Raw genomic sequence first — 27,337 nt, 5'->3', positions numbered from 1 at the left:
AACCCCTCCCCGCCACTCCAGCCCCTCCCCACCACTCCAGCCCCTCCCCCCACTCCAACCCCTCGTCGCCACTCCAACCCCTCCCCCCACTCCAACCCCTCCCCCCCCACTCCAACCCCTCCCCGCCACTCCAACCCCTCCTCGCCACTCCAACCCCTCCTCGCCACTCCAACCCCTCCTCGCCACTCCAACCCCTCCCCGCCACTCCAACCCCTCCCCGCCACTCCAACCCCTCCTCGCCACTCCAACCCCTCCCCGCCACTCCAACCCCTCCCCGCCACTCCAACCCCTCCCCCCACTCCAACCCCTCCCCCCCACTCCAACCCCTCCCCCCCACTCCAACCCCTCCCCCCCACTCCAACCCCTCCCCCCCACTCCAACCCCTCCCCGCCACTCCAACCCCTCCCCGCCACTCCAACCCCTCCTCGCCGCTCCAACCCCTCCTCGCCGCTCCAACCCCTCCTCGCCGCTCCAACCCCTCCTCGCCGCTCCAACCCCTCCTCGCCGCTCCAACCCCTCCTCGCCACTCCAACCCCTCCTCGCCACTCCAACCCCTCCTCGCCACTCCAACCCCTCCTCACTTCATGCCCAGAACGACGAGTCCAAGGACGCTGGTGCAAAACAATGGTTTCCGCAGATTGGGGCCAACAGCGACATGACATCCAGCTGGAAATATTGCCTAAAGCGTCTCCGTAGTTTCAGAGTGGCCACCACCACTGGATTTGAAGTCCACCTTTCAGGGGAAACGGAAGCGGAGCCATAACCAAGGTCCTCAGACCAGTACTTCTATAGGCACTCCTCTCCATCCACCCCTATATTGATGAGAACCCTTAAACCACACTTGTATCATTCCAATAATAAAGCAACAGGTTGGACAACACTAGTGCCCCCCCCACCCCCGATTGCCTTTCCCTCTGCAAAAAACACCCCTCGAACCCGTGGGGCCTTGCCCGTTCAAATAAAACATGATATTCTCTTGACTTTCACAAAAAGATAGATTTGGGAAGAAAAACTGGGAGACGCTGAAACACAAATAGAAACTTTGGGAGGATATTCATCTTTACCAACTGAATCCTGCCTGCCAGGGACAGAGGGAGGTTATCTTCTTCAAGTCAGACTTGACCAGATCTTCAAAATTTAATTTATGGATGGGCCACCTTGATTCCCAGCTCACGGAAGCTGGACCTGGCCAGGAGAAAAGGCAATCTTCCCAGACCTGCTCCCCTCCCTGGGAGGTTCACCGGAAAGCATTCGCTATTGCCCAAGTTCAATTTATATCCCGAGAAGGAGCCAAAATTCCTAAGCAGCTTCATTATCTGCTCTACACTGGAGAGAGGCTCCGTCACATCAACAGCAAATCATCCATGTACGAAGACACCCTATGCTCTCTCCACCGCTTGCTATTCCCCTCCACCTTGTAGATGACATCAGTGCCATGGCCAGTGGTTCAATTGCCAAGGCAAACAATAGCGGGGACAATGGAGATCCCTGCCTCATCTCTCTCTTCAGCTGGAAATATTTCGAACTCAAGGCATTCGTAGGAACGTTCACAGTGGGGGCCCCATATGAAAGCTGGAGCCAAGATATACATATCGGTCCAAACCAAAACTTCCAAGGATCTTGAATAGATAATCCCACTCCATCATGTCAAACGCCTTTCAGCATCCATCAAAATAATTACCTCAGGTTCAGGGGCTGGAGAGGGGGACAGAAACACATTAAACAATCACCGAATATTGGATGACAGCTGCCTGCCCTTAAAACTCCAACAGACAACCACCCATCCTCCGGGTGCTCAGACTTATAGCCCCAAGAATATTCAAAGCTGTGGGGATTCAGAGTGAAACTTGGAGATGGATGAGAACGTGGGTGCAGAATAATGAATAACACACACACACGTTGTGAGAGAGTGGGTGGGAATATACTGAGCAGCATGCTGCTCGGGGTTGAAAATTATTTTCTTCAACATCCATAAATGACCTGGGTTCAGAAACCCCATTGCACAATGGAAAGAAACAAAGAAACAGGCGTAGCCCCTCAAGCCTGTACTACCATTCAACAAGATAATGGTTGCTCTGTCACCCAACTCCCTATACTCGCCTCTGTACATGTCCCTCAACAAATTGATGAGTGTCAGAATTTCGATTGACAATTGACATGTCATCAATTGCCACTTTCGGAAGAGTTCCAAGTTGCTACCACCCTCCACACTATCCCTATTGTGGGTGATCTGTGCTGATCTACCCACTCCATCCTCGATCCACGTTTCTTTGCAAAGTGCGTTCCTTCTTTCCAGGGCCAATCCAGCCAGGCATAAAGTCTCCATAGTTCCAGGTGACCATAGGCTACTTTTCCCTTTGAGGGGGAGAGCTGACTGGTGGTGATTTAACCGGAGGATCACCACACCTCAGGTGAGGGGCAAGGTTGAGAAGGCGAGGCCCTCATGAATAATGTCAGCTGGTACAGGAATTGAACCAATGCTGTTGGCCTCATTCTGCATCACTGTCCAGCCAGCTGAGCTAAACCACCAGGCGTATTCAGCAGCCAGCAGGCAGCTCTGAGCAGGGCTAGAGCTTAGACAATTGATTTCCAGCAGTTGCTGTGCCCCTGTTGCTGATATTCGGCTACATCTGGCATAGACTGGGAATTGAACTGTGCACTATCTGGGCAGAACTGAGTCATAAGGACATTTTACATGTATACAAGTTTCTTTTATCCTATCCTCTACCCCCTCAAAGAACCTACTCATCCTTGCTACCATCATATGCACCCTATGTATCATTTTAACTGGATGAGGCTCAGCCTCGCACACGATGGGGAGGCATTCAACCTCCGCAAGGCCTCTGCCCACGTCTCGACCCCCACCTCCCCTCTCATCTCCTCTCTCATTTACACTTTATCCCCCCCCCCCCAACCAGGGCTCCCACCCACCCCATCTCCTTATAGACATCGGGCACCTTACCCTGCAACCCCAGGGGCGGCAGCCCAGGAAAGGACGTCACCTCTCTCTTTACAAAGTCTTGGACCTGCAAGTACCTAAAGCTGTTCTCCCTGGGCAACTCACTCTTCCTCCAGGTCCTCCAACTTCATAAATTTGCCCCCGACAAACAGATCACCAAATCGCTCAGGCCCTGCCTGCCGCCACCCCTGAAACCTTGCATCCAGACCTCCTGGATTAACCTATGGTTGTTGCTGATCAGTGTCCACACCGAGGCACCCTCCAGCCCCAAATGCTGCCTCCGCACCCTTGGGACCGACACCAGCACTGGCCGGCAAGAACGGTACAGGTGCTGACAACAATGCCCTTAAACATGTTCTCCAACGCGATGCCGCCTCCATCCGACCCCTCCCCCACGATGCATTTCCTATCCATAGCAATATATGCCGCCCAGTAGTAATTCATCATATTCAGCAGTGCAAGCCTCCCCCCACCCCCCCCCCCCCCCCCAGCTCCAAGAAAGCCCTCTAATCTGCGGGGTGTTACCCACCCACACAAATCCAGAAATCAGCACATTGACCTTGTTAAAAACCGACTTGGGGACCAAGATTGGGAGGTTCTGGAACACGAACAGAAACCTTGGTAGCACCGTCATTTTTACTGTCTTTACCCGCCCTGCCAGTGACGGCGGCAGCACATCCCACCTCTTGAAATATACTTTCATCTGCTCCACCAGCTGAGCCAGGTTCAGCTTGTGCAGCTGTGCCCAGCCCCGTGTCACCTAGATACCCAAGTATCTAAAGCTCACCCCAACCACCCTAAACGCCAACTCCCCTAACCTCCTTTCCTGCCCTCTGGTCTCAATTGGGAACACATCGCTCTTCTCCATATTCAACTTGCACCCTGAAAACTGGCCAAATTTCTCTAAGATCCCATTGTAATGTTCTTGTCGGATGGCCTGATTTTTTACAAGACCACTTGTAGTTAAAGTTATAAACGATTTATTAATTTTAACTGTGGGCAAACTATATACAAGACAACAGATGAAAATCATGTGAAGCAAACTCTCTCTTCAATTTCCTCCAGCCAGTCTGAGGTCAGCTGACTTTACATTCACTTATAAACTAGTGAGACTCCTCGTGGTCAGTCGGTGAATTACAACACAACCATGATATCACTATATCCCCTTTCCTTTCAAAGAATAAATTAATACATTATCAGTATAGTTACATGTGATATCATGAGCCTATATATATATGTATATAAAACATACATAGTATGTACAAATAGTCCAAATCTACAAATTGAGTCGATCAGGTTTTGTTCTGACTCTGGTTGATCTTATCAAAGTTTGACCCTGCTTCTCAGAACTTGTAGATTCAATGTTCTCCATGACATTCTCATGCTCAGGAACTGCTGAACTATCTCACACTGCAGCTGACGTTGATTCATATGTAGATTGGTCATCCATCACGTTGTTGTGAAAGTCTTCTCTGGTTTTCAAGAATGCGCAACGATTTCTTCTTAAAACCAACCCTTCCCCTGTCTGTACATTGTAGGAATGAGGTGCTCTTCAAGTACAATGGCTTTTCTCAACCAATTGCCTGAATCTTCTACTCTCACAATGTCATCACTACTCAGAGGTGGTAAGGCTCTAGACCCTCTATCCTAGAACTGTTTTTGTTTTGCTTTAATGTTTTGCATTTCCTGCAGGACCACTGCATTCTCCTCCTTCATTCCCAAGCATGGAAGTGTGGTACGCAACCTTCTATTCAGGAGTTCTATTCTGGTCGCCACACTACCAGAAGGATGTGGAGGCTTTAGAGAGGGTGCAGAAGAGATTTACCAGGATGTTGCCTGGTATGGAGGACATTAGCTATGAGGAGAGGTTGAATAAACTTGGTTTGTTCTCACTGGATCGATGGAGGTTGAGGGGCGACCTGATAGAGGTCTACAAAATTATGAGGGGCATTGACAAGTTGGATAGGCAGAGACTTTTTCCCAGGGTAAGAGGGGTCAATTACAAGGGGGCATAGGTTTAAGGTGCGAGGGGCAATGTTTAGAGGAGATGTACGAAGCAAGTTTTTTTTTTACACAGAGGGTAATGGGTGCCTGGAACTTGCTGCCGGAGGAGGTGGTGGAAGCAGGGACGATAGTGACGTTTAAGGGACATCTTGACAAATACATGAATAGGATGGGAATAGAGGGAAACGGACCCCGGAAATGTAGAAGATTTTAGTTTAGACGGACAGCATGGTCGGCGCAGGCTTGGAGGGCCGAAGGGCCTGTTCCTGTGCTGCACTTTTCTTTGTTCTTTGAGTAACTCTGCTGGCAATCTACCATGTGACAATGGCGATGCTCTGTAACTCAATAGTGCGAGATATGGATCAGACTGGCTGTCCATTGCTTTCTTCAACAATTGCTTAACAATATGTACACCTTTTGTGGCTTTTCCATTGGCTTGAGGGTATAAGGGACTCAACATGACGTGATTGAAATCATACATGACTGCGTGTTGCCAACTAAAACAAGGACCGTTGTCATTGACAACGACTTGTGGAATTCAGTGTCTAGCACAAATTGACTTGGTATGCAGTATTACACTGCTTGCCATTATGCTTGACAGTAGAGCCATTTTGGGATAGTTTGAAAAATAGTCTATGATCATTAAATAATCTTTCCCTCGTAGGTGAACGAGGTCCTTAGCTAATTTCTGCCATGGTGCCGTAAATCAGATATTTGCATAGGTTTTCTTGTTTGCTTGCAATGATGCATCTGGTATATGTCACAACTAACCATCTTTTCAATATCCTGGTTTATACCTGGCCAGTAAACATAGAAACAAGCTCTCCATTTACATATTTCAATCCCAAAATGTTCTTCATGTACCCTCTCCAGTACATCTTTACGAGGAGATTGAGGTATGATAATAATATTCAAACAAAGTACCACTCCATTAATGATACAGACTTCAGATCTTATATTGTAGAACTCCATACATTGACCTCTGGGCCAATGTGAGTTGATGTTCCTCATAACTTCTTGAAGAGTTTGATCCTTCCTGGTCTCTTCTTGGATCTTACATAGTTTTGTATATGATACCGGTAGTAATGTGGAAATAAGACTGACATGCAAATCTACATCCTCAGTAATCTCACCACCAATATTTTGCATCGGTGCTCTCGATAATGCATCTAAGAACAAATATTTGCCTGGCGTATAGATGAGGCTGAAGTCATAGCATTGTAACTTCATCATCAACTTCTGAATGCGTGGAGACATCTGGTTGAGATATTTTTTGATGTTAACCAAAGGACGATGATCTGTCTCAACTGTGAAAGTTGGAAGCTCATAGTCATAGTCGTGGAATTTCTCCAAGCCTACAACTAAACCCAGGTATTCTTTTTCAATTTGAGCGCCTCGCTGCTCTGTCGTCATCATAGATCGTGATGCATACGCAACTGGTTTCCAATCGCCATGCTCGAGTTGCAGAAGAACTGCTGCTCGAGTTGCAGAAGAACTGCTCCTAGACCATCTATGGATGCGTCTGTTGATGTTTTAATCTGCTTAGATGCATCAAAAAATGTGAGAACTAGAGTGGTGGTTAGTGAAGTCTTGAGCTTCTTCCACTCTTGCTCATCTTGCTCAGTCCAACTGAAATCCGTTGTCTTGTGCAGGAGATCACGTTGATGTGTTGTTTTTGCTGACAGGCTTGGAATGAATTTCCCTATAAAATTGATCATACCCATCACTCTTAAGATGGCTTTCCTGTCATGTGGTTTTGGCATGTTGAGAATTGCTTGGATTTTGTCTTCGTCGGGTTCAATGCCATGCGATCTGACCTTGTCACCTAGGAATGTGACCTCAGTTACTCCAAATTGGCACTGTTGCTTGTTGAACTTTTCTCATTTCTCCCATTTCTCCCAACATTCGTTAGACCTTTAAGCAACCTCGTATTGTGCTCTATGGTTGAGCCCCAAACGATGATATCATCCACGTACACACGCACACCTTCGATTATGTGTTCCATGACATGTTGAAAAATTCCTGATGCCGAAATGATGCCAAAAGGCATTCTCAGAAAGCAGTACCATCCAAACGGCGTATTGAAAGTGCAGTACTTTGTTCCTCCAGCTTTAGTTGCCAGAAACCCCGAGATACGTCAAGTTTCATAAATAATTGTGCACCAGCCATCTCTGATGTGATTTCCTCAAGCTTTGGTATTTGGTAATGTTCTCTTTTGATATTCTTGTTAAGATCTGGGGGCAGCACGGTAGCCTTGTGGATAGCACAATTGCTTCACAGCTCCAGGGTCCCAGGTTCGATTCCGGCTTGGGACCCTGTCTGTGCGGAGTCTGCACATTCTCCCCGTGTCTGCGTGGGTTTCCTCCGGGTGCTCCGGTTTCCTCCCACAGTCCAAAGATGTGCAGGTTAGGTGGATTGGCCAATGATAAATTGCCCTTAATGTCCAAAATTGCCCTTAGTGTTGGATGGGGTTACTGGGTTATGGGGATAGGGTGGCGGTGTTGACCTTGAGTAGGATGCTCTTTCCAAGAGCCGGTGCAGACTCGATGGGTCGAATGGCCTCCTTCTGCACTGTAAATTCTATGATAATCTATGATAATCTTTAGGATTCGTGCATATGCAAATATCGCCATTCTTTTTCTGTACACAAACCATGAAATTTACCCAGTCAGTAAGTTCTTCTATTTTTCTGATTAATTTTAATTTTGTCATTCTGTCTAGCCCCTTTTTGAGGCAATCTCGAAGAGGTGCAGGTACTCTTCTGGGTGCCTGTATCACAGGTTTTGCATCCTCTTCGAGTTGTATCTTGTAGATGAATGGCAGTGTACCAAAACCTGTGAACACAGCATTGAATTTGCTGATATTTTCTCAGAATAGTGGGAGTGTTGATCCAATCTGTTGTGGATGCTATATATCAACTGCAATAGTCTGATCACCTAATAATGAATCCAAGCCCTCGGATACAATACAGAATGGGATGGAATAAACTGTGTTCTTCACCATCATACTCGGGTCACAAGCACCATAACATTTAATGTTTGAACCATTATAATCTCTCAGAGATATTTTGTGATTTCTTCTACTCGGCTGAATTTTTTGAATGTTTAAAAATCAGTCATGCTGATTAAATTGGCGTTGGCACCAGTGTTTAACTTTAATCAGACCACTTCAAGTGGTAGCTGCCATTTGTCCTCATCAACCTCATTTATTTTAAATGGAGTATCAGTTCGCATTTTTTTTTCAACACTGGAAAAATTTGTGATGTCTCCAAAAAATTATTCTTCTGTGTTATAATTCCAACAAACAATGAAGTTTCATCATTAGAGACTGTCTCTTCCTCTAAGCCGACTGGTCGGAGGTTGAGCTTAGAGTAACAATTCTGAGCAAAGTGATTTTTTTCCTTTGCACTCATTCCACCTGATCGAACGCCTTCTCTGCGTCCATCGCCATGACTACCTCCACCTCCTGTCCCTCCGAAGCATCATGATTACATTAAGCTGCCTCCTCACGTTCAATGCCAACTGCCCTAATGTGTGCTTTTAACCACACCTTTTACACAAGAAATACTTCATCCTGATCTTTAACCTGTTTTTTGGTGTGCGAGGAGCTGCAGGAACTTTCCCACCTTTTTTCAGAGGTTCCCCCGTTTTGGAAAAAGGACGACAACTGGAGTTTTCTCCTCCAAGAAGTTGCCGCCATTACGGAGAAACACTTTAGATTGCTGTGTTGCTAGCTCGTGAGCCTGACAAATCTTAACTGTTTGTTCCAAAAACAGCTCCAATTCCCTCAGCAACAGTTCCCTCAGCTTATTTTCATTCACACCAAACACAATTTGGTCCCGAATCATGGAAGATTCCACCACAGAAAAATTACAGGTTTTAGCTTTTAACTTTAAATCAATGATGAATTGATCTATGGACTCCCCTGTCTTCTGTAAACATGATCTAAACACATAGCATTCATAAATATCATTCTTTCTGGGGCTGCAATGGGCATGTAATCTTCAAATGACTTTGTTAAAACTTTTACTATACGTTTGCAAATTTAAACGTATTTAACACAGCAATTGCTTCTGGCCCTGCTGCTGTTAGGAGCATCGCTACGGAGTAGGATTGATCTTCTAAATTTACTGCGGTAAGAAACAGATTAAATTGTTGTTTAAACACTTGCCAGTTGCAGTCCACATTACCATGAAAGCTGAGAGTCTTTGGTGGCTTCAACGACCCCATGCTGTTAATTCTGCAGTCTGGAAAATCTTTAAATCTCTATGGCAGGCTGATAGTATTTCTTTTCCTCAGTGTTTAATACCATCCAACCTCTTTACCATGTAATGTTCTTGTCGGGTGGCCTGATATATTACAAGAACACTTGTAGTTAAAGATATAAACGATTTATTAACTTTAACTGTGGTAAACTTTATACAAGACAACAGATGAAAAACAGTAAAATCATGCGAAGCAATCTCTCTCTACAACTTTCTCCAGCCAGTCTGAGGTCAGCTGACTTTAACATTCACTTATATACTAGTGAGACTCCTAGTGGTCAGTCTGTGAATTACAACACAACCATCATATCACTACACCCATGATGCCACTGATGCTGCCCAACGGGTCTGAAATATACAGCAACAGGTTGTCCGCATACAATGAGACCCTGTGCTTGACCCCCCCTCCCCGTTCAAACCCTCCCCAGTTCCTCGACGTCCTAAGCACCATTGCGAAGAGCAACAGGAAAGCGGGCACCCCTGCCTCGTCCCCGATGAAACCCAAACTCATTCAGTTCGTTCGCACATTCTCAACCAGGGTCTTATACAACCACCGGAACCAATCCACAAACCCCTGCCCCAGCACCCCCAGCAGATACACCCATTCCACCTGATCGAACGCCTTCTCTGCGTCCATCGCCATGACTACCCCCACCTCCTGTCCCTCCGAAGCATCATGATTACATTAAGCTGCCTCCTCACGTTCAATGCCAACTGCCTCCCCTGCACAAAACCCGTTTGATCTTCGCCAATCGCCCCCGGGACGCAGGCCTCAATTTGCGAGGCCAACACCTTCGTCAGCAGTTTGGCATCTACATTCAGTCATGATATCGGGCTGTACTACCCACACTGCTCCAGGTACTTATCTTTCTATAATATCAGGGAGATGGAAAAATAAAAGCCATCTTTCCAAGGGTGGACATCCATCTTTCAAAACGTTGGGGGGGGGGGGGGGGGGGGGGGGATGGGGAGGCATCCGGCCCCGGGAACTTACCAGTCTGCATCGTCCACATATTTTCCATCACCTCCCTCAGCCCAATTGGGGCAAAATCGTATAGCTGTCTATAACATGCCTCAAACAAGCCATTCACCCCCTCCGGGTTCATCACCACCTTACCCTCATCATCCCTCACTCTGGCATTCTCCCTCACTGCCTCTTGCTTTCTCAACTGATGGGCCAACATCCGGCTCGCCTTCTCCCCACACTCGTACGCTGCCCTTTTGGCCCTCTGTAACTGCCCCACCGTCTTCCCCGCAGACACTAGCCCAAACTCCATCTGGCGCCTCTGCCTCTCCTTCAACACCCTACCTCTAGCTCCTCAAGGTATCTCCTATCCATCCTCAAAATCTCATCCACCAGTCTTGCCATCTTTACCCACTCCACCTTCTCCCTGTGCGCCCAAATTGAAATGAAATCCCCCCCCGGGAGTACATTCAGTGCACATGGGAGAAGAATGAAAACGACTTTGCCTTCAGCCTCCCAAAACTCATAAAATCTACATCATCCCAATTTGGGGCATGGACGTTTACCAGAACCACCGGCATCCTCTCCAACTTCCCACTAACCATCACATATCTCACCCCCCCCAACCCCCCCCAGATCAGCTGCAATACGCCCCACCTCGAACGTTACCCGCTTATTAACCAACACCGCCACCTTCCTTGCCTTCATATCCAGCCCCGAATGAAAGACCTGCCCCACCCATCCCTTCGTCAACCTCGTCTGCTCTCCTGCAAAAAGGCCATGTCCGCCTTCAAACTGTTTGACCTCCTCACGTTCCACATGACCAGCTTGGTCAGGAGGAAGCTCCCACCCCCTTCCATTGCTGGTTTAGCACAGGGCTAAAGAGCTGGCTTTTAAAGCAGACCAAGGCAGGCCAGCAGCACAGTTCAATTCCCGTACCAGCCTCCCCGAACAGGCACCGGAATGTGGAGACTAGGGGCTTTTCACAGCAACTTCATTTGAAGCCTACTTGTGACAATAAGCGATTTTCATTTCATTTCATTGCTGATCAGCCATACCAGCCCCCAGCCCGCGTCACGCGACCCTGCAGGCCTGCCCTCGGATGTCCACCGTCATCGATCCCTTTCCAACTGCGCCATACCAGCCATACCCTTGTCAGCAACCCTTACCCTCCTCCGCCCACCCTGGAACACCTCCCACCCTGGAACAAAGAACCAGGACCAGCCTCCCCCCCCCCCCTTCACCACAACCACCACCCCCCCATCCCACACACCTGCCTCCTGGCAATCCCTCCACTTCACTCCCGCCCAGCTAGCGTGGTGGTCCCCGCCCAAGGCCTCCAACCTCCCTATCTCCCCCAGTTTCCACGCCCCCATTCCACCCAGCCATGCATCCCTGAAGAGTAACAAATGGTGCACTCACCATTGTTCCCCTGTAAATAACTTGTCCCCAAAAACCCACCATCAAAAACACAAACTCCTCCAAAGTTCAATGCCCACACACTCCACCCAGTCCATTGTCCCTCACAACCTCCATCGCCTCCGCTTTTTTTTCAATTTAGAGTACCCAATTCATTTTTTCCAATTAAGGGGCAATTTAGTGTGGCCAATCCACCTAGCCTGCACACCTTTGGATTGTGGGGGTAAAACCCACACAAACACGGGGAGAATGTGCAAACTCCACATAAACTGTGACCCAGAGCCAGGCTTGAACCTGGGACCTCTGTGCCGTGAGGCAGCGGTGCTAACCACTGCGCCACCTTGCTGCCCGCCCCATCCATCGCCTCCTCTGGCTTGCCAAAATAATACACGCACTTCTGGAAAGTCACCCACTGGCAGGCCGGGTACAATACTCCAAAGTTCACCCCCTTCTTAAAAAGCTTTAACACGGTTAAGCCTGACCCTCCTCTTTGCCTGCTCTGCTCCCAGGTCCAGGTCCTGGTGCACTCGCAGCTCATTCCCCTCCCAGGTACATTTCCTGGTCTGTCTCCCCATCGAAGGATCCTCTCCTTGTCCAGAAAGTGGTGCAACCGCACCACCATCACCCTCGGCAGCTCGCCCGCCTGCGGCCTCATCATGAGTGCCCTGTGTGCACAGTCGACCAGCAGGGGCCGGTCAAAGCACCCCCCCCCCCCTCCCCCATCAATTTCCCCAGCAGCTTTGCCACGTACACACCGGCCTCCGCACCTTCAATGACTTCCGGCATCCCGACAATCTGGAGGTTTCGCCTTCTGGAGCGATTCTCCAGATCCGCCACCTTTTCCCTCAGCCTCTTCTGGCTGTCTTGCATCACTCCCATCTCAGCCACCAACGAGGCCAACTGCTCCTCGTGCTCCCCCACCACCTCCTCCACTTTCTAGATCGGCAGGCTCTGGGACTCCAGCCTTTGCTCCACTCGCTCAATCACAGATTTAAGTGGCTAGGTCTCCCAGGGCCTCTTTCCTCTGCTGCTGAAACTTATCATTGAGGAACTCTACCAACTGCTCCATCGACCACTGGGTAGGCAGAACAACTCTTTTGCCCTCAGCCATCTTTTCCTGTGGCGCACCACAAAGATTCTCCTGCTCCAGCAGCTCTTTCCTTCTTGCCCCACTCCTTGTACATGGACCCATCCACCAGCCACACCAGAGGAGTAAAGCCTTCCCCATGCACACCTGCACCTCTTGCTCTCATATACTTCACCCTTTGGGCGGGGAAAAGGCCAAAAGAATCCACCTTGAGCAGGAGGCACCAAATATGCGACCGCTCACTCCATGGTCGCCATCGGATGTCCATGCATCCAAGTTTCTGATGCATTTAAGACAATGATCAAGGCATTCCATTCTTGCCCTTTTACCTAGAACCGTTAGCACAGTTTAAAAATCTGCCTCAGTGGTGTTCGATTCCTTTTTCTTTATCTCCTTCCCAATTTTCATTCCCCTCCCCTTGCTGGTGTGTATTCCCATGAGGACTCGGTACACTTCCCCACAATAGTCAAACAGCTTTGCTGAAAAACGTCCTTTTGGCTCAGTTCTGCAATTGATGACACAAGGCTCATTCCTCAGTCTAGGCATGAACTAGCCAATCAGAGTAAACTAACAATTAACTCAATGCTCAGTGATGAGAGCAGTTATCTTGTGAACCACGCTAAAAATATGCAGGGGTGGATGTTGTACGGGGGTGGAATTGGGTGTGGCAGTGATGTCCTCCAGAACTGAATAGCATGCTGACATTCACTGGCGTATATACAGACTGGCTGCTTTGCCAAAGTAATGAACAGCAGCTGGTACTGATAAAACCACACGTTAGCAGCAAGTAAAAAAAGAGAGAAAGAGTAGAGAATTAAACCAATACAGAAATTACACCACAGTAGTTTCAGATTGCGTTGCGTTTTGTTCCTGAAGCAAAAGAATCCGCTAGCCCCAGGTTAACAGTGTTTGACACTGGTGAATTCGATTTGACACTGGTGATTTCTAATGAATGAATGTCAGATCGTCCATAAATTAGGAGCTCTGGAGAAAAAACCCATCTCCCCCAACTGTCCTGTACTGCGACCAAGAAACTGTCTCGCTCCATTCATTGTACAAAGTCACCCAAGTATGTCCAATGATGTCAAAAATGCAATGCATCATTGTACATCCCGTAAATACTGTGTGAACAGAATGTTCAATGATTTAACCAAATATGTAAGCCGGCAAAGTAGTTTCCAAGAACGATTTTTAAAAACAATTCTGGTGCAGATTTCATGAGGCTATGATCCAGGTGCAATTTTAACCCCATATAAAGGCTGGACTGTCCAACTATTTCAGAGCCATATTGTGGATTGTGCAAACCTAGAGAGGTTGACTTTTGTCTCATCAAACCCTATAAAAAATTGTTACATTTCTAGGAAAACAGAACTAGCCATTTTTAAATACTATGATGTTTATACAACATATAAAAATTGAACTCTTCCCCTCGCTATCACTTCATCATTTCAACTTTCAAGTCATCTAACCATTGACAGCCCCCAGTCTTTAGACCTAGAGTCAGTAAATAGGAGGAATCAAAACATTAATCATCCAGAGCCAGTGGCCCGCATCCATTTTGTGGCTAGTTAAAACTTAGCCTTGACCCAGGTCCGAGAGCATGTCCCTTTCGGTCCCTCTGGTGAATGTTAGTTTGGGTCTAGGGACAGAGCAACAGTCTAAAGAATGGGGCAATTAAGTAAAAATGTATTGAATTGTTCAAAAAGTTCAGAGACAAGAAGCGATGAATCAGAGAATTGCAAGTGATACAAGATCATAGTTAATATTTTTCAATTTGCATGTTTATATTTAATTTTCTATTAATACATTGCAATGATAATAATGACATTACCATGATCTGCGAATCTAAACAAAAAAGTAACTTGAAAGGCATTCAGAGTGGCCAAACATCTTGAGCAGGAAGGTTAATTACCCAATGTACTAGGTCAGGCATTTTCTAAGTGGGGTCGCGACCTGCAGGTGTGTCGCAGGCGGGTGTCGGAAGGGTCGCGGAGCCATCCAACGCAGCGTTCCCGATTGCGGGAATTCAAACGCAATGGCCGGTGTTGAATTTGCAAAGATAGGAAACTGCTCAAAATGTGCATGTAGCATGGACTGAGCGCGCAATGTCAGTGAGGTAAAACTCATAACCCTGACACAGCACCATATACATCACTGACTACACAGCACTTGATAAATAACTAACAAACACACACATTCAATGAACAGGGCTCTCCGTTTGGAAGACTACGTTCTCTCACCGGAGATCAATTGCACCAGAATGCAATTCCACATTCTTAGCCATGCAAATCTTTGTATGGCGAAGATTGCGAGGGATTCCCTAGGGAATTCCACTATCGGGCCGGCATTTTGAGCATGCAGCCCAATAGTGAGCTCCCACGACTGCTCCCTCTCTCTCTCTCTCTCTCTTCCACCCCCCCTCCCCCCGCCAAACAATGCAATACAGCCTGCTGCTTTCCGGATTTTCACCCTGCCTCTCCCCCAGTATGTGGTATCCCCACAGGAATAACCGAGATAATGAGACCCCCTAAATAAGGAAAGCACTGCCAGAGACCCCCTATATAAAGAGATCCCTCCCAACAGAGACCCCTTAAACAAAGAGGACCCACCACCCTCAGTAGCTAGAGAACAGTTCAGTCAGAGGCAGTGAAAAAAAAAAATCACAGTTTTAACACTCACCTGGACAACATGCCTGCTGGCTCAGGCAAAGAAAGCAGCACCTGTCAAAACCTGGAAAGAGAAAACCATTCAGCTGGGATTAAACCCCCTCAGATCTTTGCAAGCCATTCAACCATTTCTCTTTGATGCTGATTTTGCTGGGCTGTGATTGACAGTTTCCACACACCCTCAGCGGTCAGCATTGTTCCAGTCATCTCCCTTCACATTGAGTAACTCAGGTGTGAAACGAACAGTAATCACTCCCTGAAGAGTCCCTCTTCTGGGAAGGAGGTCTGTTTATTTCTGGGGTATCTTTATTTAAGGGGTGTATTTAGGGGCTGAATCTGATGTTCTTGATTAATATGGAGATCAGGGGTTATTGGGAAAAGGCAGGAGAATGGGGATGATCAAATCCACCCCGACCAATTACCGCCTTATCAGTCTATGTTCGATCATCAGCAAAGTGATGGAAGGAGCACTTACTCAGCAATAACCAGCTCACGGACGCTCAGTTTGGGTTCCACCACGGTCACTAAGCTCCTGACCTCATTGCAGCCTTGGTTCAAACATGGACAAAAGAGCTGAATGCCACAGGTGAAGCGAGAGTGACTGCCATGATATCACGGCAGCATTTGACAGAGTACGGCAACAAGGAGCCCTAGCTAAACTGGAGTCCATGGGAATCAGGGAGAAAACTCTCCGCTGTTTGGAGTCATAGCTGGCACCAAAGAAGGTGGTTGTGGTGATTGGAGATCAATCATCTCAGCTCCAGGACACCACTGCAGGAGTTCCTCAGGGTAATGTCCTAGGCCCAACCACCTTCAGCTGCTTCATCAATGACTTTCTTCCATCACGGCATGGTAGCACAGTGATTAGCACTGCTGCTTCACAGCTCCAGGGTCCCAGGTACAATTCAATAAAAGTCCCTGAAGACCCCATTGATGCCAACCCCACTCCGCGCCACACTCCCTCCCCTGTCCTTAACTCCCCCGATCTCCCTAGCTGCGTCCCGCTTCCGAAGCTGATGCGCCAGCATCCGGCTTGCCTTTTCCCCATACTCATAAATCGCGCCCTGGGCCTTCCTCCACTGCACCTCCGCCTTCCTGGTGGTCACCAGGTTGAATTCGACCTGGAGGCTGCGCCTCTTCCTCAACAGTCCTTCCTCAGGCACCTCCGCATACCTCCTGTGTACCCTCACCATCTCCCCCACCAGCCTCTCCCTCTGCTCCCTCCTCTCCTTGTGGGCCCTAATGGAGATCAGCTCTCCCCTAACAACCGCCTTTAGCGCCTCCCATACCATCCCCACTCGGACCTCCCTGTTGTCGTTGGCCTCCAGGTATCTCTCGATGCTTCCTCGGACCCGCTCACTCACCTCCTCGTCCGCCAACAGCCCCACCTCCAAGCGCCACAATGGGCGCTGGTCCCTCTCCTCCCTCAGCTCTAAGTCCACCCAATGTGGGGCGTGATCCGAAATGGCTATTGCCGAATACTCGGTATCCTCTACACTCGCTATCAGCGCCCTGCTCAAAATAAAAAAGTCGATCCGGGAATAAGCCTTTTGGACATGTGAGAAGAATGAAAATTCCCTAGCCCCCGGCCTTGCAGATCTTCAAGGGTCCACCCCTCCCATCTGATCCATAAACCCCCTCAGCACCTTAGCCGCCGCCGGCTTCCTACCCATCCTAGACCTGGAGCGATCCAGTGCCGGATCCAACACCGTGTTAAAGTCTCCCCCCATTATCAGGCCCCCCACTTCCAAGTCTAGGATCCGATCCAACAAACGCCGCATAAAACTCGCATCATCCCAGTTCGGGGCATACACATTGACCAGTGCCACCCTCTCTCCCTGCAGCTTACCACTTACCATTATGTACCTACCGCCATTGTCTGCCACAATGCTCGATGCCTCGAATGACACCTTCTTTCCCACCAAGATTGCCACCCCTCGATTTTTGGCATCCAGCACTGAATGAAACACCTGACCTACCCACCCTTTCCTCAGTCTTACCTGGTCTGCCACCTTCAGGTGTGTCTCCTGGAGCATGACCACATCCGCCCTCAGCCCCTTCAGGTGCGCGAACACGCGGGCCCGCTTGACCGGCCCGTTCAGTCCCCTTACATTCCAGGTTATCAGCCGGATCAGGGGGCTATACGCCCCCCTCCCCCGCCGACTAGCCATAGCCCCTCCTCGGCCAGCCACGCGCCCGCACCCCACGCCCGGCCCGTTCCCCACGGCGGCAGACCCCCGTCTCGACCCCCCCCCCCACTCGCTCCAGCTCCCCCTTGACCATAGCAGCAGCAACTCGATTCCCCCCCATCCACCCCCCCCCCCCCCCACCCCACCCCCCCATACCGCCCTGGCTAGGACCCATCCTGGCTGCTTTACTCCCCCCATTGCACTTCCACAAGTCAGCTGAGTCCTGCTGACCCCGGCCACTCCTGCCTCTCCTTCGACTCCTCCCATTGTGAGACACACCCTCCTCTTCCATTCACCATCCGCACGCTCTCCACCTCCCCCTTCCATCCCAAACGCGGGAAACAACCCTCGCTTCCTCACCCCGCTCCCTCCAGTCTTCAGCGCGGGAAAAAGCCCGCGCTTTCCACCTAACCGGCCCCGCCACCTCTGACGCAGCTCCTTTTACAGGCCCAGTACCCTCACCCCCGACTCTGGCCACCCCCGACTCTGGCCTCCCCCTCCCCTGCGGGGCCCCATCTCACTGCCGGCCATCTACCCCTGTTCCATTTGCTTACCCCCCTCCAAGAGCCCCCCCGACAAACCCAACCAAAACAGTGGCCAACCCGCCCTAACCACCCTCACCGAACCAGAAAGAAAATAACAAGAGCAAAGGACGCCCCCTCAAAAAGTAACATATCACCCGCAATCCCCAAACGCCCATCCTGACCCTTAATCTAAGGGGGCTGTTTAGCACACTGGGCTAAATCGCTGGCTTTCAAGGCAGGCCAGCAGCACGGTTCGATTCCCGTAACAGCCTCCCTGAACAGGCGCCGGAATGTGGTGACAGTTTTCACAGTAACTTCATTTGAAGCCTACTTGTGACAATAAGCGATTTTCATTTCATTTTCATTTTCATTTCATTTCAATCTGTGTCCACCTTCTCGGCCTGAACAAAGGCCCACGCCTCCTCCAGAGACTCAAAATAATGGCGCCGGTCCTTGTCGGTGACCCACAGTCGCGCCGGCTGCAACATGAAATGAAATGAAATGAAAATCGCTTATTGTCACAAGTAGGCTTCGAATGAAGTTACTGTGAAAAGCCCCTAGTCGCCACATTCCAGCGCCTGTTCGGGGAGGCTGTTACGGGAATCGAACCGTGCTGCTGGCCTGCCTTGGTCTGCTTTCAAAGCCAGCGATTTAGCCCTGTGCTAAACAGCCCCTGACAAACTTCACCCCCTTCCTGTGCAGCACCGCCTTCGCTCGACGGTACCCGGCCCTCCTCTTCCCCACCTCCGCACTCCAGTCCTGGTATATTCGAACCTCCGCGTTCTCCCACCTGCTGCTCCTCTCCTTCTTGGCCCACCTGAGCACACATTCCCGATCAGCGAACTGATGAAACCGCACCAGCACCGCCCGCGGTGGCTCGTTAGCCTTGGGCCTCCTCGCCAGCACTCTATTGGCCCCTTCCAGCTCCAGGGGCCCCTTGAAGGACCCCGCTCCCATCAGCGAGTTCAACGTGGTGACCACATAGGCCCCCACGTCCGGCCCCTCCGGGAGGCGCAGAATCAGCAAATTCTTCCGCCTCGACCGATTCTCCATCTCCTCGAACCGCTCCTGCCATTTCTTGTGGAACGCCTCGTGCGCCTCCACCTTTACCGCCAGGCCTAAGATCTCGTCCTCATTGTCAGAGATCTTTTGTCGGGCCTCGCGGATCGCCACCCCCTGGGCCGTCTGTGTCTCCAGCAGCTTATCGATAGAAGCCTTCATCGGCTCAAGCAGGTCCGCTTTAGTCTCCCTGAAGCAGCGCTGGATACCCACCTGCTGCTCCTGCGCCCACTGCATCCACGCTGCCTGGTCCCTGCCCGCCGCCATTTTGTTCTTCTTCCCTCGCACCTTCAGGTCCACCACCACTTTTTTTAGTCGCCCCGCTCCTGGTAAAAGCCATATACTGTCGGGGAACTATTGTACTCTCCTTCCCACAGCGGGAAACGTCGAAAAAATTCCATTGGGGGCCCTGAAAAGAGCCCAAAATTCAGTTTTTTGCAGGAGCTGCCGAATGTGCGACTTAGCTCCGCATAGCCACAACCGGAAGTCCTCACCACCACTTTCTGAAGACAACTAGGGATGGGTAATAAAACTGCCCGAGCCAGCAACGCCCACATCCCATAAATGAATTTTTAAAAATGCAGGAAAACCCACCCTCAACATAGCACATGTTTGAGGGGTTCTGACATTGACCAATTCTATACATTAGCTCATTACCAACTGCAATCCTAAATTTCATACAGGGGTGCGATTAAACATCATGGCAGAATCCATTTACAACCTGAAGTAATTAGATTTGCTCGACAGAGAAGGGGACCTGTTGGTTAAGGAAGCAATGTTCCTGATGCATAAAGCAATGCAAGATCCCCACCATGTGGTAAAAATAGATATAGCAGCGTATAGCAAGGAGCAGAAAATAAGCAACAGAAATGTAGGTCACTATTTAGGGGTTAAAGCAAGTAAGATCAGTTTATATGCCAGTTATTGTGGATGATGATACCAAAATCAGCTGCTCCCTGCCCAATCCCTACTTTTCTGTGTATTGAGGACTCACATATACGGATCACCTCACTTAGGCACCTTATTATCGCTCTTGATAACATGCAGACAATGAGGGGCAGGGATATTGGTGTCATTTTTGGACTCCAAAATAGTTCTTACATGTGGACCACCCTCAATACCATCCACCCAGATTCAACAAATTAATATTCTATCATGGTAATTTTAAAAACCATTAGAACATGAGAATGTGTTGTTCCATTAACTTAACATACATTTGTTGTGATGTCTGTAGAGACCAACAACTTCTAAAGGGATATTTGCAAACCTGAAGCCTGCAGTCACCAATTGTTGCAATTTTGCATTTTATTTTTGCTCTGCTTTTATTTCAAGCTGAGAGTGAATATTTTAAGCAATTTTTTAATTTCTTACTTGGTAGACATATGAATGTTCTTTGATTAATTAATCGGTGATAATCAATACTGACCTGTCTTCCTAGGCATTGTTTGCTTTCCATACTGAACATAGCTGGTGTTCAGACGGAATCTTCTGTTTTTCCACTTTCTCAAGACTACTAGAATCAGTTGTTTGTTTATCAGAAGTACTGTTCTGTTCTACGGCATTCTGTGACTCTTGCTCTTAGGGGATTTTCACAGTAACTTCATTACAGTGTTAATGTAAGCCTACTTGTGACAATAATAAAGATTATTATTATTACAGAACAAGATTATATGGCGTGGTCACCTGAAGCAGCACAAGTGGGCAGCACGGTAGCACAGCAGTTAGCACAGTTGCTTCACAGCTCCACGCTCCCGGGTTCGATTCCCAGCTTGGGTCACTGTCTGTCAGGAGTCTGCACGTTCTCCCAGTGTCTGCGTGGGTTTCCTCCGGGTGCTCCGGTTTCCTCCCATAGTCCAAAGATGTGCAGGTTAGGTGGATTGGTCATGATAAATTGCCCTTAGTGTCCAAAAAGGTTAGGTTGGGTTATGGGGTTAGATTGGAGGTGTGGGCTTGGGTAGGGTGCTCGTTCCAAGGGCCGATGCAGACTTTATGAGCCAAATGGCCTCCTTCTGCACTGTAAATTATATGATTCTATAAACATTTGGAGTGAAGTTATAGCTAGGACACGTTTGCACATTTGGGCTCCAGCAAATCTAGCTTAAACTGTAAATAAAAGCTAAAGCTACAAACCCGATTAGTTGAAGGATGATCTGAAGACAGGACATTCAGTTTAAATGGTACAAGTTAAGGAACCTAGGAGCACTCTTCCCATTGGTCAAGAGTTGCAAATATTGGGTTAGAAGTTGCTAGTTGTGATAATTCGGGTGCACATACTTGGGTTAAATGCTGCACTACCCTTCCTGCAAAAAGGGTACAGAAAATAGGGGTGCATCACTGAGACTGTTGAACTTGCCAAGAGTTAGCCCTGGCAGGGCAGTAGTGGGATATCTTGTTAGACGAATGTGTTGGGGGCACTAGTTAGGAAGTTAGCATTTGTGCAGGGCGTTGTCAGGCAAGTGGTATTTGCACAGGCTGATAAGTTGTTGTCAGAAGCCAGTATGAGGCCAAGCTAGTGACTGAAGTAATTGTCACAGGGTTGGGGACTGTAAGTAAGAGTGTAGTATGAGAAGATCAGTGGATCCAGAATAGAGTGGGTTGCAATCGCCTTGAGAGAAGGAATCGAAAATATATGACCACTTAGCTGTCAGTTAAAACCTAGCTTGTAAGAAACAGTAGTGAAATGCAGTCTTAGTTATTTTTGGAAAGATGCTTCCACCAGAGAGGGAGAGGCAGAGGAAAAAACATTTATTCTGCATATTAGAGGCAATTATGGAGTATGTAGCTGCAGCAGGACAGGGAGGTTGCAGGTTGGAAAAGGTTGAAGGCTTAAAGCTGTAAAAGAGATTTGTATGTATGTTAGAGTCAAGTTGGTCAAGCTACAATGTCGAATGATATCATAAGTCACGAAATCAAGAGGAGAAGACCCCCAAGAAGTCCCATGGGAAAGACAGACTGACACTTGTTGAACTTGTGTATTTTTTAAAAATGTGTGAACTTGTGTATTGTGCCATGCCTCAACTAATGAAATGTTAAGTATCAATTTTTATTGTCTAGTAAAGCTGGTTAGTTTTCATTCCAAAATCAGCGATTGTCCTTTTTGCCAATTGGTTAATCCTCAACAAAAAGTGTCTTTTTTAAAATATATATTTTCATTCTCCTCCTTTTTCACATTTTCATCCAAATTTACACCCACCAACAAACAATCAACGGTAACAAATACAATGTCAATCCCCTGGCCAACGATCCCTTCCTCCCACCAACCCCCAAACAACCCTCAACATTTTAAATACAAACATCAAAGCAAAGGATTCAGGAATCCACCATCCACCCATACATAGTCACCAACAACATACACAGTTCACCCCAACCCCCCCCCCAGTGTTGGATGTCATCCAATTCTTGAAAAAGTGCATAATAAACAAAGCCCATGAATTGTAGAACCCTTCTATCCTTCCCCTTAACTCGAACTTCTCTTTCTCGAGTATTATGAACTTCAACAGATCCCCCCGCCATGCCAGGGCACAGGATGGAGAAACTGACCTCCACCCCAATGTGATCCGCCTTCGGGTGATCAGTGAGGCGAAGGCTAAAACATCTGCCTCCGGCCGATCCGATACCCCGAATATGGCCTACAGAGGACCGGGCTCAAGCCTCACATATACCACCTTCGAAATTACCCTGAACACCTCCCTCCAATACGTCTCCAGCTTTGGACAGGACCAAAACATATGAACATGGTTTGCGGGCATCCCCCCCTCAAAGAATCGGCTCATCCGATTCACCACCGTATACACCACCTTCAGCTGTATCAGCCCCAACCTCACGCACAAAGTTGAGGAGGAATTCACCGTTCGGAGCACCTCACACCACAACCCCTCCTCCATGCCCTCTTCCACCCCCTCCATGCCCTCTCCCACCTCCTCCATGCCCTCTCCCACCTCCTCCATGCCCTCTCCCACTTCCTCCATGCCCTCTCCCACCTCCTCCATGCCCTCTCCCAACTCCTCCAGGCCCTCTCCCAACTCCTCCAGGCCCTCTCCCAACTCCTCCAGGCCCTCTCCCAACTCCTCCATGCCCTCTTCCACCTCCTCCATGCCCTCTTCCACCTCCTCCATGCCCTCTTCCACCTCCTCCATGCCCTCTCCCAACTTCTCCATGCCCTCTCCCAACTCCTCCATGCCCTCTTCCACCTCCTCCAGGCCCTCTTCCACCTCCTCCAGGCCCTCTCCCAACTCCTCCAGGCCCTCTCCCAACTCCTCCAGGCCCTCTCCCAACTCCTCCATGCCCTCTTCCACCTCCTCCAGGCCCTCTCCCAACTCCTCCAGGCCCTCTCCCAACTCCTCCATGCCCTCTCCCAACTCCTCCATGCCCTCTCCCAACTCCTCCATGCCCTCTCACAACTCCTCCATGCCCTCTCCCAACTCCTCCATGCCCTCTCCCAACTCCTCCAGACCCTCTTCCAACTCCTCCATGCCCTCTTCCACCTCCTCCATGCCTTCGTCCAAGTAACAATAATTGTCTTACTCTAGGCTTAGTATAAAGTCCCAGTACATTACTGGGATTGTTAATTTTGACAATTACTTCTAAATGGCAAAACAAAAGTCTAAAGCCCATTTATAGCCAATTATTACAGAAAAGTTGGCAATGAAGCACTAAACCATTTATACTGGGCTAAGATTTAAGTCATTGTACATTCACCTCATAAAATGTAGTACATTACTGCATCATACAGGGAGGGAGGGATATTATTACTTCACCATATTTGGACAGAGTGCTAACCATAGCTTTCATATGCTGAATTTCCCAACATGCAAATTATGTATCAGAATGACTTGACACTCCCTAATCCTGTGAGAATTTTAGTGTTTCATTGCTTCCCCTAACCAACCCCTAGACTTTCAACCATCAGTGGGGATTGAATTCCCACAACTTTGGTTCAGGAAAGTGCTAATTTTAAGAAAAAATTTTTATTACCAAATATAATGACCTCCTCACACACAACAGCTGCAACACATATGATTGTGGTATTTGGTTTCCTTTTCTAACTAGAGAAACCATTCACCAGGAAAGTATTGATTTGCTTGTCATAATTGCAACTCTCACTTCTACAGAAAAGTATTAAAATATTCTCCACTGAACCATTGAGATTTGAAAAATCTGTTCAAATGGTTTCCAACGTATGAACTTTCAAACATTTGGGAATAATTTTTTTAAATGATAATTTGTATTTATTAATAGTGCAGCTAACTCTAATAGTGTGCTAAAGATTATATTTACCAAAATTATGTTTCTGGCATATGGCAAGAGCACACATTAGGAAACTTCAACCCACCTCCCTGTGATAGTCTGACCATTCATGTTACCCTTAAAATGCTTCGGGTTTGTTTGTTGTAAAAGGACAGTGTTTCGGGACGAACAGGACAAGATTTGGTACATTGAGTTACATCGTGGGACGAAGCTCTTCCCGTTGGCTTGTCGCCTTGGCAATAGCACTTTGCGCATCAGCGGGCTGGAAAGGAATTGAGCTGGGGGGGTGGCTGCCAAATTTGCTAAATTATTGGGCGGCGAACATTGGAACGGTGAGGAAATGGGGCGTGGAGGAACGGTCGGTGTGGGGTCGGATGGAGGCGGCGTCGTGTAATGGGGACAGGTATTGGGGCACTGTTGTTGCCGCATCTTCCGTTCTCACTGGTCAGGTACTCCATAAGCCCAGAGGTGGTTTTGGTGTTACAGGTGTGGAACCAGAGTAAGCAGCATTTCGAGTTGGAGGGCATGTTGCTGTGGGTGCCAATACGTAACAACTATAGGTATATGCCGGTGGGGCACATGTATGACTTTTTAAAAAAGGGCGGCACGATAGCACAGTGGTTAGCACTGTTCCTTCACAGCTCAGGGTCCCAGGTTCAATTCCTGGCTTGGGTCATAGTCTGTGTGAAGTCTGCACGTTCTCCCCATGCCTGCGTGGGTTTCCTCCGGGAGCTCCGGTTTCCTCCCACAGTCCAAAGATGTGCAGGTTAGGTGGATTGGCTATGCTAAATTGCCCTCAGTATGGGGTTACTGGGTTAAGGGGATAGGGGTGGAGGGGTGGGCTTAAGTACGGTGCTCTTTCCAGAAGCTGGGGCAGACTCGATGGGCCGAATGGCCTCCATCTGCACTGTAAATTCTATAATTCTATGGCTGCGACATTGTAAGGGTGGCAGCAGGTGGAGACAAGAGTACTTCAGGGACTTGTTCATAGGAGGCAAGTTTACAGAACTGGAGGAGTTGGAGGAAACGTTTCCCAAAAGGGAATGGATTTAGCTACCTGCAGATGAGAGATTTCGAGAGGAGAGAGCGGCCGTCATTCCCGGGGCTGCAGGACAAGTTGTGGAAGGATGATATCGGGGAGGGGTGGGGGTCGGATATCTGAAGTGAATTGATAGAGAGGGAGGGCGCTCAGGTGGAGATCAAGTGTAAATGGGGGATGGTGGGGGGGGGGGGGGGAGGGGGGGGGGGGGGGGGGAAAGAGGCCGATGTATTGGCCTTTGCCTTCCTGATAGCCCGGAGACTGATTTTGGTGAATTGGCGGGACACAGATCCGCTGAAGGCAAGGGTGTGGGTGGACGACCTGACAGAATTCCTGCGGTTGGAGAAGGTCACGTTCGCTCTGCAGGGGTCGATAGAAGGGTTCACCCGGAGGTGGCAACCGTTCATTGATTTCTTCAGGGAGGGGGGGGGATAAAATGAGGAAGACGGGGTGCGGGGGTATTGGGGGAGGCTGGGGATTTGCGGTTTCTGTTCATGTTGATGTTTTGGTCTTCTGATAATTGTGTATACATGTAAAAAGCATTGAATAAAACATTTTCTTTAAAAATAGAGAAATTGGGACTTATGACTTCAAAATTGCTTTCTGCCTTGAACCTCAAACTCGCTTCTGAAATTTTCCAATTTACCCATGTTCTCGGAATATTTTGGAACAAATAGACCAGTTATACCCAGGGAAACAGATTTTGTCCACCAGGCAATGTCTCAAGGGTAGGTTTCTTCCCTTACTTCACTAGCAGAACTACGAGCTTGAGAACCATTCCCATTTCAGACTCGACTTGCCCTTGTTCAGGTTTTTCAGGCGATGGGTTGTCTCCAGAAATTGGCAAGTGGGCAGCAGACAAATCACCAAAACGTTTTGTGGATGTTGAGGATGAGTGCGCAGTTTGGGCACTGCTCAATCCTTCAAACTTCTTAAAGTGAAGTGCCAAACTGTCTTTTGGCCAAACTTCGTCCTCGTGCCTCACCTTCAACTTTCTGCATTTGTGACTGCCAGATTCATATTGACTAATCGGTCTTGATTTCAACGAATGTGAATCTTCAAATGAAGCCTCCTTAAGCAAAAGCAGCCAATTGTCTAAGCTGCTGACATCCAGTGATTAATTGAACGTGTTGAGAGGCTTTGGAAACTGTTAACAGAATTGCTGTGAGGATGAGCCAGAATTCACTGCCAAAATCCAATCTTCAGGAAACCGGTGATATCATAAAAGAGACCAGCCATTGAACAGAGAGAGAAATTACCCCAAAAAGGCAGTAAATTCAACATGCTGCCAGTACACTCACACTCAGGCCTGGCTGGCTTCTGGCGCTAGTCGAGTTGCTGTGATCCCGCTGGCCACTGCTCCCCGATTCATAGAATTTACAGTGCAGAAGGAGGCCATTCGGCCCATCGAATCTGCACCGGCTCTTTGAAAGAGCACCCTACCCAATCCCACACCTCCACCCTATCCCCATAACCCAGTAACCCGACCCAACACTAAGGGCAATTTTGGACACTAAGGGTAATTTTAGCATGACCAATCAACCTAACCTGCACATCTTTGGACTGTGGGAGGAAACCGGAGCACCCGGAGGAAACCCACGTACACACGGGGAGAACGTGCAGACTCCGCACAGACAGTGAACCAAGCAGGGAATCGAACATGGGACCCTGGAGCTGTGAAGCAATTGTGCTACCGTCACTGAAAACCAGGACACTTGCCTGGCCTTAGCACCTCTCCCGATTCCTGCTCTGCTCTCGCTCGGGTGGCCGGTCCTTGATGACCGTGTATGCTCCTGGCTGGCTGCCTGACTATCTGGCCTGACCTCTGTGTTTTGTTTAGTTGGTTGCTCGCCCTCCTCAACCCTGGCCTGGAGGTCGAGAGTCGCCCTGCTGATCCCCCTGAAGATCATTGGCTA

The 27,337-nt window shown here is 48.7% G+C and overlaps 1 long non-coding RNA gene across 3 annotated transcripts in view; it reads right to left on the bottom strand.

Annotated features, from left to right (window-relative positions):
* Positions 1 to 27,337, bottom strand: part of LOC140384639 (uncharacterized) — a 363,618-nt gene that overhangs the window by 315,672 nt on the left and 20,609 nt on the right. The window contains exons 1-2 of one of the 3 annotated variants that reach the window (XR_011933113.1): positions 19,349 to 19,585; positions 15,377 to 15,427 (exon numbers count right to left, since the gene is read on the bottom strand). The exons of the other annotated variants lie outside the window; for them this stretch is intronic. This is a non-coding gene — a long non-coding RNA (uncharacterized lncRNA). Of the gene's footprint in view, positions 1 to 15,376; positions 15,428 to 19,348; positions 19,586 to 27,337 lie in introns of those variants that run through there. 3 annotated transcript variants of the gene reach the window in all.

This window comes from Scyliorhinus torazame, chromosome 10 (assembly GCF_047496885.1).
Source record: "Scyliorhinus torazame isolate Kashiwa2021f chromosome 10, sScyTor2.1, whole genome shotgun sequence".
Classification (NCBI taxonomy): domain Eukaryota; kingdom Metazoa; phylum Chordata; class Chondrichthyes; order Carcharhiniformes; family Scyliorhinidae; genus Scyliorhinus; species Scyliorhinus torazame.
Note: the sequence above shows the minus strand (reverse complement) of the source record. Positions and strands in the feature narration are given on the sequence as shown.